Here is a 16815-nt window from a genome sequence, read left to right as displayed (position 1 = left end):
GAAGGTAGGGATAAGCAATCTATCCCCCACTATTCAGTGTGTCCTCTCTTTGCTCCCATTACATGGTTGAAGCATTGAGATAAAAACCCAAGATCTAATCGAGTCATACTTGGGGAAAGAGTTCCATCTTTCTGAACTCCCCCACTTTCTATTATTTGATGCTCTCTCAGACCTGAGATAGAAGCAATGAGGCACACCCCTCATCTCCTCTTCATCTGCTTCACCTTAGCCTCTCAATGGCAAGGTTAAGAGCGACTCTTACCCATTACAGTGGACTTTCATAGTCAAACCCTCTTGTGTGAGCCCCCTTGTTTGGCTATAGAGTGTGCTGTTTGATATTCATTGATTGATTGATTGCTTCATATGCACATGTTTGCATGCTTGCTTCATGCTCTATGCACTCATCATCATTTATTGCTCATTAATGCATAATCATCTCATTTGTCTTTGTGATGCTATCATTTGTTGTTTGCCCATTGAGGACAATTGTAAGTCCATTGCTTTGGCATTTGCTCCTATGATATGGAAGGATAGAGTGTAAGACCTCATTGGTCACTCATATCTTCTGTTTTATCTGTTTGTATGTGAGGATACAGTTATAAGTCCCTGTAAGTTGGCATCTGTTATCCTGTGATCATAATTTGATCTGTTTGATTTGTATGTGAGGTTGCAGTTATAAGTCCCTGTAAGTTGGCATCTGCTTTCCTGTGATCATATCTTCTGTTTTATCTGTTTGTATGTGAGGATACAGTTATAAGTCCCTGTAAGTTGGCATCTGCTTTCCTGTGATCATAATTTGATCTGTTTGATGTTGTATGTGAGGTTGCAGTTATAAGTCCCTGTAAGTTGGCATCTGCTTTCCTGTGATCATAGTTTGTTTCATCTGTTTGTATGTGAGGATCCATTGTAAGTCCCTGTAATGTGGCATTGGTATTCCTATGAGCATATTTGTGTAAGTTGACCTAAGTCCATATGAATTGGCAGTTGACTTCCATATTTCCTTTCTTGTTTTCTTCTGAGGAGATTAGTGTAAGACCATTGAGTGGCTTCTGATATCCTGTTCTGTTTTAGGAGACTGGTGTAAATCCATATATTGGTATCCGGTATCCGCCTTTTATTTCTTTGTTAGGAGATTAGTGTAAGACCATTGAGTGGCTTCTGATATCCCGCTTTGTTTTAGGAGATTGGTATAAGACCAATGATTGGCATCCGGTATCCGCCTTTCTTTTGCTTTGTTTGTTTGTTATTATCCATTGCTATTCCAAAGGACACACTTGAATCATCTGCTATATGATTTCAAGAAGTGAACCTTCTAAGAAGTTTTACTTCCCATCTTCATCCATTCATCATTCATTATGTCCTAAACCTTTTCACACTTTGATTTCAAACTTGACATAAGTGTTGTGCAAACATTCTCATGTTTTCAAATTAAAAACCTGGACTCAAGTCCTTGACTTTTTTTCAAACTCCATTTCATAATACTTCTTTGAATTAACCTTAATCATACTTTGACTCCATTTTCATAATCATAATCAGTAATTTCACTCATTCACTTGTTTTGGCTTTGTCCATTAATCTTTTCATACACGAGCTATAGGTTTGATTTATCTTAGTGGTTGATGTTAATCTCACCTTCTGTCTTTAGTGATTGAATTGTAAGCCTTCCTTGCCTATTATAGGGTTAACCCCTCCCTGGCAAGTTGAAGCTGTTCTCACATGGTGGACGTTGTTGTTTGTATAAGGTTGAGTTTTCTCCCGTGGATAACGTAAGACCTAGGGTTTGTGTTTAAAATTGAACCTAACCCACTTTTGGAAATCTTTTAGCCGAACTACGGCGTTTTGATCCTTACCTTTGATGGAAGGTACGTAGGCAGCGGGTTCATCCGTTCAAACCCAATAAAAATTGTATATTCTTTTCTCATCATCCCAATCATGTTTGCACAATACTTATGTCATAACAAATAACTTTTATACAACAAGTGTGAAAAGGGCTCCCTAGGAGTACCTAGGACGTAGTGGGTGCCTAACACCTTCCCATTGCGTAATTTACCCCTTACCCAGACTCTCTGATCTTTTTATTAGTTTTCTACGTGTAAAACTTCTTAGGCTTTTGTTCGCTTTTTAGCCAGTCCTTTGGATAAATAAAAGTGCGGTGGCGACTCGAAATTTCAATGTATCTCTTAGCTCATGGTTTAATCGATAGATCATATAGCGACGAATACACCGCTACAGGAAAAGTGGCGACTCTGCTGGGGAGTATATGGTTCCTTGGTGGTATTGCCTACTTTTCACCCTTGTTGTGCTATATTGTTATCTATTATTTGACATATTTTTGTACAATTTGGGATAACTGTATTGATTGTAATGTTTGAATTGCTTGATATACAATTGCTGTTTGCTTTGGTGATCTGTGAGATGAGTTCTATACCCGAACTCGAGTGCACTCTAGGATAGGAGAATGGCATAGTCTTGTTGACTGGTGTGGAGTATTCCTTAGCCAGTTGACTTGCGAGTCCATTCACTTGGTGGAGGTCATGTTGGATTAATAATGTCACACAAGTTATTTGTGGTTAGGCATTATTCTTTCAATCATGTGCCGCAGAAGCCAAGGACCTTAGTTTACCAAACCCATCTTGGCCTATTTTTAGGACCGTAGTGCGGAGGTCGTTCAGATGTCAGTTCTGATACGATTGTTACGCGATACTACACTCATGAGAGTTTCTCTTGAGAATATTCTTGGAATACGAGTATTCGTTCCTCCGATAATATTCGAAAGATGGAACGATGATTATGGGAACCTCTGATAGAACATGTCTGGCAGGTTTAAACCCTAGTACACTCCCTTTGGGTGGTTCTTAACCGAGACTCCATGCTCGTGACTCTCAACAAACCCGTGATTCGTGGTTGAGTCGTTCAAACATTGTTAATATCAATGGATCCCGGATCAGGTGTAAAACCTAAAATCCACCAAAGCGGCTGGTTGATATTAAGCATGTTAGAGCCGGTTCATGTACTGTTAATATCAATGGAACTTGGGTGTCGATAAGGTGAAAACCTAAATCCACCAAAATGGATGATTGATATTAGGGATACATAGAGCTTTCCCACGACCTTTGTTTGGTGTGCCTTGCTTGATCCTTGAGTGTGATTGTTGCATTCATACATTCACGCATTCATCCGCATTCATGTCATCAGAAAAAAGAAAATTTTCAAGGAACTCAAAGGAGTTTATTTGCAAAAATTCTCAAACATGAAAAAACCGGGAAATTTTTTTCACCTGATATATCTGATGAGATATTCTCATATGTGATCAAAATGCGTAAATATTTCAAAGTTTGCAAATAAAACCCTCGGGTTCCTCTGAAATAAAAACAAGCATATGCATAAACACTTCATGCATCATTTGCATAAGCAAGTGTTTTGTTCCGGTCTCCCGTCCTGTGGTCTGACCCTGCGATCTTCATTTATTTTGAAGACGCACTTTGCCGGTACTATACCAGAGCCAACTCTGCCAGATTGATGGATCATCCTGAGCAAGAGAATTGTGAACTCGAGGAGGATTTTGCCAGACTTAGTGCTGTTGATGGATTTATTCCTGATTAACCGATCCCGGGCTGGCATTGGCTACTGTTCTGGGGCATGCAATGAGCACGGTCTGTTCACGAGTGGAGGTTTCATCCATGCTGATCAACCTGAAGAGACTGCTGCCATCATTGAAGAGGAAGCAGAGGACGTGAACAATTTCATCATTCCTGGTGGTGTCTGCCACAATTGGGTCGCTGTGGATGTTCCTACGGTCATTCATAGATCAGAGTAATTGTTCATTTTGTTTAAAACCCTTCTCCCATGCCAAAGGGAGAAGTGATGACATTGTTGGCAGCATTTAATACAATGATGTTTTCATTCAATTAATGCATTGTCAAACATTTGTTTTTCCATTTGTTTTCACTTTTTGCTTTTGCATGAAATCAGTGATCACAAAAAACCATGAAAAACAAAAACAGCTTTTTCATCTGCATAAATGATTTGCTTGTTTAAAATTCAAAAGCTTTTCATTATCCAGAATCATTATGCAGGGATTTCTAAACCCATTGAACATAATGATCCAACGCCATCTCCCAATCTTGAAGTCCTTGTATCTGAGGCAGAGGAAGATGATGTTGAAGGGGATTCCTGATGAGATTACCCGCCTTCTTGAGCACAAAAGGAGCTCATTCAGCTGTATCATGAGAATCAGCAAAACAGTCAAATTGGGGCATTGCAAATGCAATCAATCAAAAAAAATTAAAAAAAAAAAAAAGAAAAAAAAAAAAGAAAGAGGGTGAAAAATAAGAAAAATCAAAAATCAGCAAAAATTTTTCAAGATTTCTTCAAAAGAAAAAAAAGAAAAATTACACCCTCAAGTCCCTAGTTGACTGATGCTGAATGGATTCAGAGTCGTTACGACCAGTTGAATTTGATTGAAGAGAAGCGATTAACTGCCATGTGCCATGGTCAGCTATATCAACAGAGAATGAAGAAAGCATTCGACAAGAAGGTCAAGCCTCGCGTGTTCCGAGAAGGTGACCTCGTGCTCAAGAAAGTTTTGTCTTTCGCGCCCGATTCCAGGGGCAAGTGGACTCCAAACTACGAGGGTCCATATGTTGTTAAGAGAGCCTTTTCAGGCGGAGCTTTAATGCTTACAACAATGGATGGGGAGGATTTCACTCGTCCTGTGAATTCAGATGCAGTCAAGAGATACTTTGCCTAGAAAAAAAAGTATATGCAAATGAAAAAACAAATGAAAAAAAAACAGAATAGCTCGCTAAGTTGAAAACCCGAAAGGGCGGCTTAGGCAAAAATGAGCGTCTCGGTGGAGAACCCGCAAGGGTAATCCAGGCAAAAATTAGAGACTTGAAAAAAAGAGAAATATTTGCATCCCGCTAGATTGAGTACCTCACCCTGGGGCAATCTAGGCAAAAATTAGGGATTTTGGCAAGTAACTGCATCCTGACAAGACTTTCTGTTCACCAGTCGTCATTTCGTCAGAAGATTCTCGATTCGTCGTCAACCGAAGCTTCGGATACATCGAGATTCAAATTGGTAGAGAAAGGATCATTATGTTCAATGTAGCCCTCTTCCAATATATATCACTGATTTCAAATTTGTACAGATCTATGGAGTCTTGCCATTTGCAGACTACCATTCCATCAAATCAATTTGAGCTTTTATCCAATTATTTGCACTCTTATTTGTTTCAATTCAACAAATGTTTTGCATGTTTTAAATTGATAAAATGTCATTGTTTTAAACAAATCAAATTTTTCAAAAACATTGTTTTAAACGAAGTGAACATTCACAAGATTGAAAGGATACTCAAGAATATCTCAGTGCTCTCCCGAGGGTGGCATGATTTCCAACAGGTAAGACATTGGTTCATATTCCTGGTTTGGTGGTATCTTCTTTCTTCAGATATTTGTTGGGGTTGTTCCTCGAACAGAATTGTTGTTGGGGTTGTTCCCCAGTATAGCCGCAAGCAGAGTGTTGTTGAAGGCTTCGTGTTTCTTCAACAGCAGTTTTTCCCAGCATGGGTGTTTCCTTGTGAGTTTCGGCGATTGATGGTTTGTCATCTTGGTGCCCCGTCACTTCCTCCAGTGGGTCGTCTGCCCCAGACTTTATTTGTCTCCTCAGCAGTCATGAGTATAGCTGTTGATTGATATCCCCATCGGATTTGCGAGCAGAGTTGTTATCACTCTTCCCAGTGCAGTTGCCAGCGGAGTTGTCTGTTTCCTCAGCGCGATTGCTCTCTTTTTGAAGACTTGGTAAGTCAGTGGTTCGATACCCTGTACTTTACCTTTTCCCCGGCGAAGTCGTCTGTGGAATTGTTGCTATCTCTCCATCAGAGTTTTTCTCTTCGGCAGAACAGGATTTATTTTCCTATCCAGTGGTTGATTTGGGTTGACGTCCCAGTATTACATCCATCTTTTCCTCAGCATAGTCTGCAGAATGTTTGTTGTGGCAGTTTTTGCCTGTTGAATACTCCTTCAATCCCCAGTATGGTCAGATGATGGCTCTAGCATCCCGTGAACGGATTGATTCCCTGACTGTTTGTGATCCTCAGTAGAGTGGCTTATATTGCAGAATCTACCTGTTGTGATCAGTTTGCTATGTATTTTCTCCCCAAGTAGGGTGGTTCGTCGCAGAATCTACTTGATTGATCTGTCCTCCCTCAGTGGGTTGTTCCCCAAGAGAGTAGCCGACAGTTTTTCCCATTAGAGTTGCTTATGCAGTCAGATTCTACTTGGATGATATCATTCTCCCACAGTGGGTTGTTCCCCAGCGGAGTTATGTGGAGTTGCTTCTACAGCTGTTCGTGCTTGCGCACTTCTTGTTTCTCAGTTGACACTGGGATCCCCTACAGATACTTTGGGACTTCTCTTGTTCCCCTACAGATTCGTCTTGGTGGCTGTATTGCCCGTTGTGACTTTCTGTACCCTGATTGGGTTGTTCCCTGATATCTTTGATCCGCTGCTTCTTCAGCAGTACCTGCAGATCTTTGCTTTTCAGCGTATAGATCTCCGCAGATTGGCTCTCCAGCTGTTTTTTCCCCTGGAAGTATAATACCGGACGTTTGTTCCTGAACCTGTTGTGTTAGAATTGTCTGTTTTGTCAGCATTCATCAAACATAAATCACGCATATTCATGCATATTCATAAACACTCAGATATTCATGTTGCATTTCTTGTCCCATATCTTTTGTTTGTTGTCTCCTGCTATGGTGATATAGATCTCTTTACAGATCTCCCCAAGCAGATGTCGGGTGTTATAAATCTCTCCATATAGAGTCAGCCCCATAAGCAGAAAATGTTTGTCTTTCCTTCTGCAGTTCCCCACCGAGATATATCCTCGTGGATGACGGTTTCTTCCGTTTCCTCCCAACACATATATTGGGATGGATGTTCCTATTTGAGTTATATCCTCATTAGGACGTGTCTTTATTCAGTCTGTCTTTTCGGATCATTCCCGAATCGGCTATTTGTCAATGTCTTGTGCTTCCCAGTGGGTTGTTCCCCAGCGGTAGTTTTTGGGCCTCTACCCTCATAACCGGTAGTTGTAAGTCCTATCTTTCCTGGCTTTCTTAACAGAATTTGTGGTTATACACCTTTTATTCTCCAGCCAGAGTTTTTGGTTTTCTACCTACTACCCGGTAGTTGTAAATCCTATTTTCCTGCTCATCAGCAGTTTGTGGTTTGTTATAACCCTATTTTGGTTTCCCGTGCGGATTTGTGATTTGTTCTATCCCCACGCGGAGTTTTTGGTCTTCTACCTCGTATTCGGTAGATGTAAACCCTAATTTTGTGGTCACCTCCACTCTTTTGGCCCTCTGCCTACCAACCAGCAGTCGTAAGTCCTATCTTTGCGGTTTTTCTACTTACAAACCGGTAGTCATAAACCCTGTTTTCTCCACTTGCAGAGTTAACTTTGTTGTTCATCCTAACCGATGACAATTTTTCCCTTGTGGTTATCTTCATCTAGTTCTCGATGTTGATTTTCCCTTTGCTTGGATAAGTTGCTCAGATCAGCACTTATATCCCCAACAAGTCTTTTGTGGATAATTGCCGTATGCTAGCAATTTTATCCCCAGCGGGTCCTTTCACCGTTTGCTAGTGATTGTGTTCCCCGGATCTTTGATTTTCATCAATGAATCCTCAGCAGATTGTCTTTCATTTACCCTTTTGTCGGTAATGTCTGTTGCTCCTTTTGATTGGTCATCATTATATACCTATTCTGGTATCCCGATGCCTCTCTTTTCGGATCTTATCCTATAAACAACCTACAACCCGGTTCAGGATAATTTTCCATTCGAGTATATTATTCACGGTTTGCCGGTAATGAATGATATGTCTCATGCGCTCTTTAGTTGGAATCCTTTGTTGATTTTCCCCAGCTGAGCAAGATTCGTATTCCTTGTGGAATCGAATATCCATCCTATAAACAAGTCTGCTGTTCTAGCTTTCTTCAGGATGATGAGTGTCTTGGAACACAAACCAATTCACGTCTTCGGATTTTTATCCTATAAACAACCTACAACCCGGTTCAGGATAATCTTCCTTTTGTAAGATTCGTATCCCGTTGTGGATTCGAATGTCCATCCTATAAACAAGTCTGCTGTTCTAGCTTTCTTCAGGGTGATGAGTGTTTTGGAACACACACCAATTCACGCTTTTTTGTCCATCCTTTAACCAGTTTGCGTTTTGGATGATGAGTGTTTTGGAACACACACCAATTCACGTTTTTTTGTCCATCCTTTAAACAAGTCTGCTGTTCTAGCTTTCTTCAGGGTGATGAGTGTTTTGGAACACACACCAATTCACGTTTTTTGTCCATCCTTAAACAAGTTTGCTGTTCTAGCTTTCTTCAGGGTGATGAGTGTTTTGGAACACACACCAATTCACGTTTTTTTGTCCATCCTTTAAACAAGTCTGCTGTTCTAGCTTTCTTCAGGGTGATGAGTGTTTTGGAACACACACCAATTCACGATTTCGGATCTTATCCTACAAACAACCTACAACCCGGTTCAGGATAATCTTCCTTTTGAGTATACTATCCACGGTATGTCGGTAATGGATATTATATCTCGTTCACTCTTGGGTCAATCTTCTGATTGTTTTCTCCACAGAGTCAGATTCGTATTCCTTTTGGAATCGAATGTCCATCCTATAAACAAGTCTGCTGTTCTAGCTTTCTTCAGGGTGATGAGTGTCTTGGAACACAAACCAATTCACGATTTCGGATCTTATCCTATAAACAACCTACAACCCGGTTCAGGATAACTTTCCATGCGAGTATATTATCTACGTTTTGACGGCTATAGATAATGTATCTCATGCACTCTCTTGTCGAACACTTTGTTTGTTTCCCCAACTGAGTAAGATTTGCATTCTTTACGGAATCAAATATCCATCCTATAAACAAGTTTGCTTTCGCTCTCTTCAGGATGATGAGTGTTTTGGAACACACACCAATTCACGTCTTTGGTCGGTCACCTGTTACATACCTACAAACCGGTATCCTTGGTGTTCCTTCCTGTTTTTGTTACCCTTATGCTGGTAACATCTCATTTCTTTGGTGCTTCCTCAGTGAAGTTTTTCTTTTGCTTCTCCTCAGGAGTCAGCTTGTGTCTTTCCAATGGATTTATTTTCCTTCGGAATAATCTTTTCCCCAGTGTGAGTCCTTCACTCCTCAGTGAGTTCTCCAGTCTGTTTTTCTGTTTTTTCCCTAATCAGAGTTGTGTTTTGATCACATTATGTCAGTTTTGTCTTCCCCAGTTTGGAGTCGTGTCTTGTTCACACATTTCTTTTTCTTTTATTATCCCCAATTAGAGTCTTGTCAGAGTCTCTGTTCCTGGTGAGTGTATTACTCCGATGGATCGTCTTTTCTTCTGTGTGAATCATATTCCCCACAGAATTTATGTCTTTTGCACGCATACATTTGCATCATGAGGTCTCTTAGGGACCAAAATTTGTCTCATTACTGTATTTAAGTCCATTCTACCACGTCGAGATGAAGATTTCTAAACTTCACTTCTCCGGCTAGAATGACCTTAAATAGGGGCATCTGTAAGACCCCAATTTTGGCCCTAAGATCCCTCATGGCCCATATCATATCATATCATGGCCTCAAGGATCATTGCATGCCCTAGCTTCCCTCCTAGTGGGTAGGTTGCCTTGAGAGTTGGTTCTTGATCACCAAGCATGCCTTGCATTTGTATATCTTTGCCTTTCATATGTTTATTAACCAAAAAGTACAAAAATATTGTCATCTAACCTTGTTGCTTGCAGTTGAAGCAATCATCAGCAATTAGGTCAAAGACAGTCAACAGTCAGTCAAAGCAATGGATGGTGGCCATTCTTGCAGAATTTGGGCACCATGATCAATAATCAAGAATTCACATGACTTGAGACATCATTTGGAATCAAGTTCTCAAAGATCTAGGGTTTGGAATTCATCAGAAGTGGTTCAATCATGCAAAACCCTAGAAAAGTCAACTGAAAGTCAAACTTGGTCAACTGTGGATTTAATCAGTGATTGGATGGATGGAATTGATTTGGAGGAGCTCATTCATGTCTATATAAGCCTCATCTATCATGCCAAACCTCATCATGGAAGAATTTGGAGCAAAAACAGAAAATTTCCAAAAATAGAAAGTGGACCTGTAATTTCAACTGCCAAAAATGGAAACTTCTTGATCCTCAACTTACATCATGATACAAGCTCCAAATGAATTTTTGCCCAACATGAAAGTTGAAGATCTTGTTCTCCCATTTTCAAAAAGTCCAAGAACTCTCAAATCCCATGTGTGGTTGTCAAGATATGATCAAATCATTTTCACAAATTTGTGAACTTCAGAAGGCCATATCTCTCAAACCATAAGGCCAAATTTGGTGGGGTTTTTTCCTACAAACCACATTTTTCATCCTCTTTCCAAAAATATAAACTTCATTCATCAAAACCTTGCCATTCAAAATGGCATTTTTGGACCTATTTCACTTAAAAATCAAGTTTGACTCATAGTTGACTTTTTGATTCTTTGACTTTTTCTCACTTTGGCCAATTGGGAAATGTTTTAAATCATATTTGAAACTTGCTCCAAGTCCTAAATCATGTTCATAACACCATTGCACCATCATTTTGTGCAAAGATGCAAAGTTGGTATTTTTTGCAAATGGTTTGAAAAGAGTAAAACAAGGACAGCTTTTTGTGTGCAGAGTTCAAACAGCAAAAACATGGTCTATCTGCAGCCTGTTTGTAGGCCCAAAATCGTGCCAAATTCACACCTCCACTTCCACACTTTCCAAATTAGCAAATATGCATAATGGTTCATTTAAGTTAATGTGGTTTAGCATTTGATTAACTAAGTTTAAACAGGGATATTTAAACTCATTTTCTGTCACATTCCAACCCTAGACACTGCAGCCACACGACAGAAACTGACATTCTCTCATTCTTGCATTTTGGGATTTTGAGATTTTTCTGCCAAACCCTTCAAAGAACCCGAGCATTCCCCCATTATTTCTTCATCCAACCAACATTTAGCAGCTTTTTGCAACATCATTTACCAGCTGGAACTGCATCTTCCTACTCTGTTTTCTTCAAGCCACAACAATGGTGAAATGAGATTTGAAGACTTCCAAGCATTGCTGAGCCAAACAACTTCAAGATTCCATCATTCCACAGCATGAAGGCCATCTGTTTCGAGCTGTAACCACCAAAACAACACTGCACATCAGTTTTCTTCAAAAATAAGTAAGTGATCGACCTCCATCATTTGCCATGCCATGATATGTTTATGAAAGATTTTCTTGAGCTGATTCTAATGAACTAAAGCATGCTTAAAATGGTTGTGTCATGGCCAAGAAATCTGGATTTCATTTTGTGTGTCCAAACCTATTTCTGCTCGATTTACCTTGCTAGCATCGAGTTAGTGAAAATGGCTACCATATTTGTATTGCTTGATGTTTGCTGAAGCTAATGACATGCTTGTTTAAACTTTCTGGGTTTGTTGAAATTTCATGATGAATGTGTGCTGCTGCTGTTAAACCTAAACCGGCCCAGATTTCCCATGTTTGTGTTCGATTGGTTGTTAGCTGATGTTGTTTAATGATGATGTTACATTGCTTTGTTTTGATTGTTGATGTTGGTTGCGGTTGATGCTTTGATGATGAACATTGAATGATGATGTGCTGTTCATGTTAAATCTTGTCCTGCCCAGAAATTTGCAGGAACTTATGCTTGTCTTGTTTGTCATTTGATGTTGCATGATGACAGTGCTTCCTTGCCATGATTGATTTTTGATGCTGTTTGTTGATTGTTGTTCATGATGATGAAGTTGAATGATGAAGCATGCTGCTGAGCTGAACCCTAAAATATTTGCCAGAAATTCGCATGATTATGTTTGTGTGTTGCTGAATGATTTTGCCTGTACCAATACCATGTTGTTTGTGTGCTATGATTTGAATTTTGTTTGATGACTTTGAACATGATGAAGCTTGCCCTGCTGTATGTAAACCCTAGGGTTTCTAAAACAGAAAATATGAAGCTCATTGGCCAAGTTACTGTTCTATTGGCTGAGAGCCAATCAAAACATTTCATTTCGCATGACCAAAACGCAGCACTTCGATAAGTGGCTCGCATATTACAAAAATGCCATCGTTGACCCCTATGTTGACCATTATGCCATGCCTTTTGTTCATATTGCATCCAAATATCACTCAACTTCACAAATTCATTTCTCTTTCACATTTCATCCAAAAATTATGAAATTTTCTCACCATGTTCATGAATGTGTCTAGTATTTGATTATGATTTTTAATTAATTTTCCATTGGTTGGATTTTAATTGATAATTATTTTCTTGACATGTATGCATAATTGATACATTGTGCCATTCCTTTTGTGAAATACTCATGATGTATCCAATGAGCTTGAAATTTTTTGTGGTGAAACTAGACACATTGACCTTTGTTTCCATATAAAGTTTATGCATTTCCCATTTGTGGTTTGTGAGTTACAAATTTTAGAAGTTATGTGTTGCATTTGGTGCTACATGAATGATATGCATTTTCCCAATTTTTGTTCACATGCTTCCCTACATCCAATTGACCCCAAATTTTGCATGAATCACCTATCACATGTCTAGTTTGTGTATGAATTTTATTGGAATTAATCTTGCTGTTTTCCATTTGATTGTGAATTTTCTTCCCTGACTAGTCAATTGTTGACTTTTTGTGCTACATGTTTCCAAATCTTTTGTGAAATCCTCATACCATATTGTATGACCATGAAATTTCATATGTGATAACTAGACTCCTTGAGCTTTGCATTGGTGTTAATCTCATTCATTTATCTTCTGTTTTCAAATTGATATGATTTTTTGAAGTTGACCCATGTTTGTTGACTTTCATTATGCTTACTTGAATTTGGTTTGACTTCATGATTTTAATTGATTGCCTTCCTCTCATCCAAATGCCATGAAATTTGACATGCTTGCCATGCTAGATGTTAGGATTGAGTGTGATTTATTTGATAATTTTTGAGAATGTTTGGGCTGACTTTTGAATGAGGTCTTGCTGTTGACCTTGGGTATGCTTCTCTTGCCATGCTTTGCATTCTTTTGTGTATAAAATGACAATGATGCATGATTTGACTATGAATCCAATTGAGATTACTTCTTACATGTTTGAACATGAATTGGGTTGACTTTACTTTGCTGTTTTGACCTTTTCTTTCATCTTTGACCCTAGGCTAGTCCTAGTGGTCTTTTGAGCTTACAATTGAGTTAATGTTTCAGGTTAAGCACCAATGCCTCAAAGATCATTCAAATTTGATTGAGTTGGATTATATATTATGTGCTAACCCTTGTTTTGTAGGTGTGACTCATATAGTTAAGTCTTGTGCTTTGCACATTGGTCCCTCTGTGGTTGACTTTTGTTTATCCATGCCTTTTGTTTTGAACTGTTGACTTGTTTACTAATAAGTTTGACTTTTTCAGGTACACTTTAGTTGCTTTAGTTGCTTGCTTTGCTATTTAGCAATTGCTTTTGAGGTATAATTACTTCTTCTTCATGTAGTCTGGAGACCCGGTCTGTTATTTGACCGGGCAAATTGTCTGAAGTCCTCCTTAAGAGGCAATGCCTGTGTTTGTTTAAAATTGTCCCAAGCAGGAAAAGTCCTTCAAGTAAGGCAATTGGTGGAAGGTAGGGATAAGCAATCTATCCCCCACTATTCAGTGTGTCCTCTCTTTGCTCCCATTACATGGTTGAAGCATTGAGATAAAAACCCAAGATCTAATCGAGTCATACTTGGGGAAAGAGTTCCATCTTTCTGAACTCCCCCACTTTCTATTATTTGATGCTCTCTCAGACCTGAGATAGAAGCAATGAGGCACACCCCTCATCTCCTCTTCATCTGCTTCACCTTAGCCTCTCAATGGCAAGGTTAAGAGCGACTCTTACCCATTACAGTGGACTTTCATAGTCAAACCCTCTTGTGTGAGCCCCCTTGTTTGGCTATAGAGTGTGCTGTTTGATATTCATTGATTGATTGATTGCTTCATATGCACATGTTTGCATGCTTGCTTCATGCTCTATGCACTCATCATCATTTATTGCTCATTAATGCATAATCATCTCATTTGTCTTTGTGATGCTATCATTTGTTGTTTGCCCATTGAGGACAATTGTAAGTCCATTGCTTTGGCATTTGCTCCTATGATATGGAAGGATAGAGTGTAAGACCTCATTGGTCACTCATATCTTCTGTTTTATCTGTTTGTATGTGAGGATACAGTTATAAGTCCCTGTAAGTTGGCATCTGTTATCCTGTGATCATAATTTGATCTGTTTGATTTGTATGTGAGGTTGCAGTTATAAGTCCCTGTAAGTTGGCATCTGCTTTCCTGTGATCATATCTTCTGTTTTATCTGTTTGTATGTGAGGATACAGTTATAAGTCCCTGTAAGTTGGCATCTGCTTTCCTGTGATCATAATTTGATCTGTTTGATGTTGTATGTGAGGTTGCAGTTATAAGTCCCTGTAAGTTGGCATCTGCTTTCCTGTGATCATAGTTTGTTTCATCTGTTTGTATGTGAGGATCCATTGTAAGTCCCTGTAATGTGGCATTGGTATTCCTATGAGCATATTTGTGTAAGTTGACCTAAGTCCATATGAATTGGCAGTTGACTTCCATATTTCCTTTCTTGTTTTCTTCTGAGGAGATTAGTGTAAGACCATTGAGTGGCTTCTGATATCCTGTTCTGTTTTAGGAGACTGGTGTAAATCCATATATTGGTATCCGGTATCCGCCTTTTATTTCTTTGTTAGGAGATTAGTGTAAGACCATTGAGTGGCTTCTGATATCCCGCTTTGTTTTAGGAGATTGGTATAAGACCAATGATTGGCATCCGGTATCCGCCTTTCTTTTGCTTTGTTTGTTTGTTATTATCCATTGCTATTCCAAAGGACACACTTGAATCATCTGCTATATGATTTCAAGAAGTGAACCTTCTAAGAAGTTTTACTTCCCATCTTCATCCATTCATCATTCATTATGTCCTAAACCTTTTCACACTTTGATTTCAAACTTGACATAAGTGTTGTGCAAACATTCTCATGTTTTCAAATTAAAAACCTGGACTCAAGTCCTTGACTTTTTTTCAAACTCCATTTCATAATACTTCTTTGAATTAACCTTAATCATACTTTGACTCCATTTTCATAATCATAATCAGTAATTTCACTCATTCACTTGTTTTGGCTTTGTCCATTAATCTTTTCATACACGAGCTATAGGTTTGATTTATCTTAGTGGTTGATGTTAATCTCACCTTCTGTCTTTAGTGATTGAATTGTAAGCCTTCCTTGCCTATTATAGGGTTAACCCCTCCCTGGCAAGTTGAAGCTGTTCTCACATGGTGGACGTTGTTGTTTGTATAAGGTTGAGTTTTCTCCCGTGGATAACGTAAGACCTAGGGTTTGTGTTTAAAATTGAACCTAACCCACTTTTGGAAATCTTTTAGCCGAACTACGGCGTTTTGATCCTTACCTTTGATGGAAGGTACGTAGGCAGCGGGTTCATCCGTTCAAACCCAATAAAAATTGTATATTCTTTTCTCATCATCCCAATCATGTTTGCACAATACTTATGTCATAACAAATAACTTTTATACAACAAGTGTGAAAAGGGCTCCCTAGGAGTACCTAGGACGTAGTGGGTGCCTAACACCTTCCCATTGCGTAATTTACCCCTTACCCAGACTCTCTGATCTTTTTATTAGTTTTCTACGTGTAAAACTTCTTAGGCTTTTGTTCGCTTTTTAGCCAGTCCTTTGGATAAATAAAAGTGCGGTGGCGACTCGAAATTTCATTGTATGCTTTGCTTATGATTTAACCAATAGATCATATAGCGACGAATACACCGCTACACTCTGGTGCCATCTTGATTTGGTTATAGCCCGAAAAGCCATCCATGAAGTGGAATACCGAGAACTGAGCCGTATTATCCACCAAAACGTCAATGTGAGGTAATGGAAAATCATCTTTAGGGCTAGCTCTGTTCAGATCCCGGTAGTCGACACACATCCGTACTTTTCCATCCTTCTTAGGTACTGGGACGATGTTTGCAACCCATGGCGGATAATTGGTGACTGCTAGAAACCCTGCATCCAACTGCTTTTGCACTTCTTCCTTTATCTTGACAGCCATCTCTGGTCTTGTTCTTCTGAGCTTCTGCTTGACCGGAGGACAACCTTCTTTGAGAGGCAAGCGGTGTACCACGATGTCTGTGTCAAGCCCTGGCATGTCCTGATAAGACCAAGCGAAGATGTCAACATACTCTTGCAGCAATTCGATCAACCCCTTCTTCACATCATCTCCCAAAGCAGCCCCTATCTTGATTTCTCTCTTGGCGTCCTCGGTGCCGAGATTAATCACTTCAGTAGGCTCTTGATACGGTTGAATGACCCTTCCCTCCTGTTTTAAGAACCTGGCAAGTTCTTTGGGGAGTTCACAGTCTTCATCACCCTCTTTTTCAGCTTGAAAGATTGGATTTTAAAAGTTGAAGCGAGCCATAGCAGAACCGTTATCAATAGGATCCGGTGATGTGCATCTGCATGAGTGATGGTATGTGCTTATGAGTGTGAAAAAAGTGGAAACTAAACAAAACATTGCCATTTTTTTTTTATTTTGAAAAACTGCAAAAATAAAAAGACAGGGAACGAAATATTTGCATGCAAAAAGACGTCCTTTATTTATGATAAAAAATGCAAGTGTCACATAGA

This window comes from Lathyrus oleraceus, chromosome 6, assembly GCF_024323335.1.
Source record: "Lathyrus oleraceus cultivar Zhongwan6 chromosome 6, CAAS_Psat_ZW6_1.0, whole genome shotgun sequence".
Classification (NCBI taxonomy): Eukaryota; Viridiplantae; Streptophyta; class Magnoliopsida; order Fabales; family Fabaceae; genus Lathyrus; species Lathyrus oleraceus.
The sequence above is the reverse complement of the archived record's forward strand: the minus strand, read 5'-3'. Positions refer to the sequence as shown.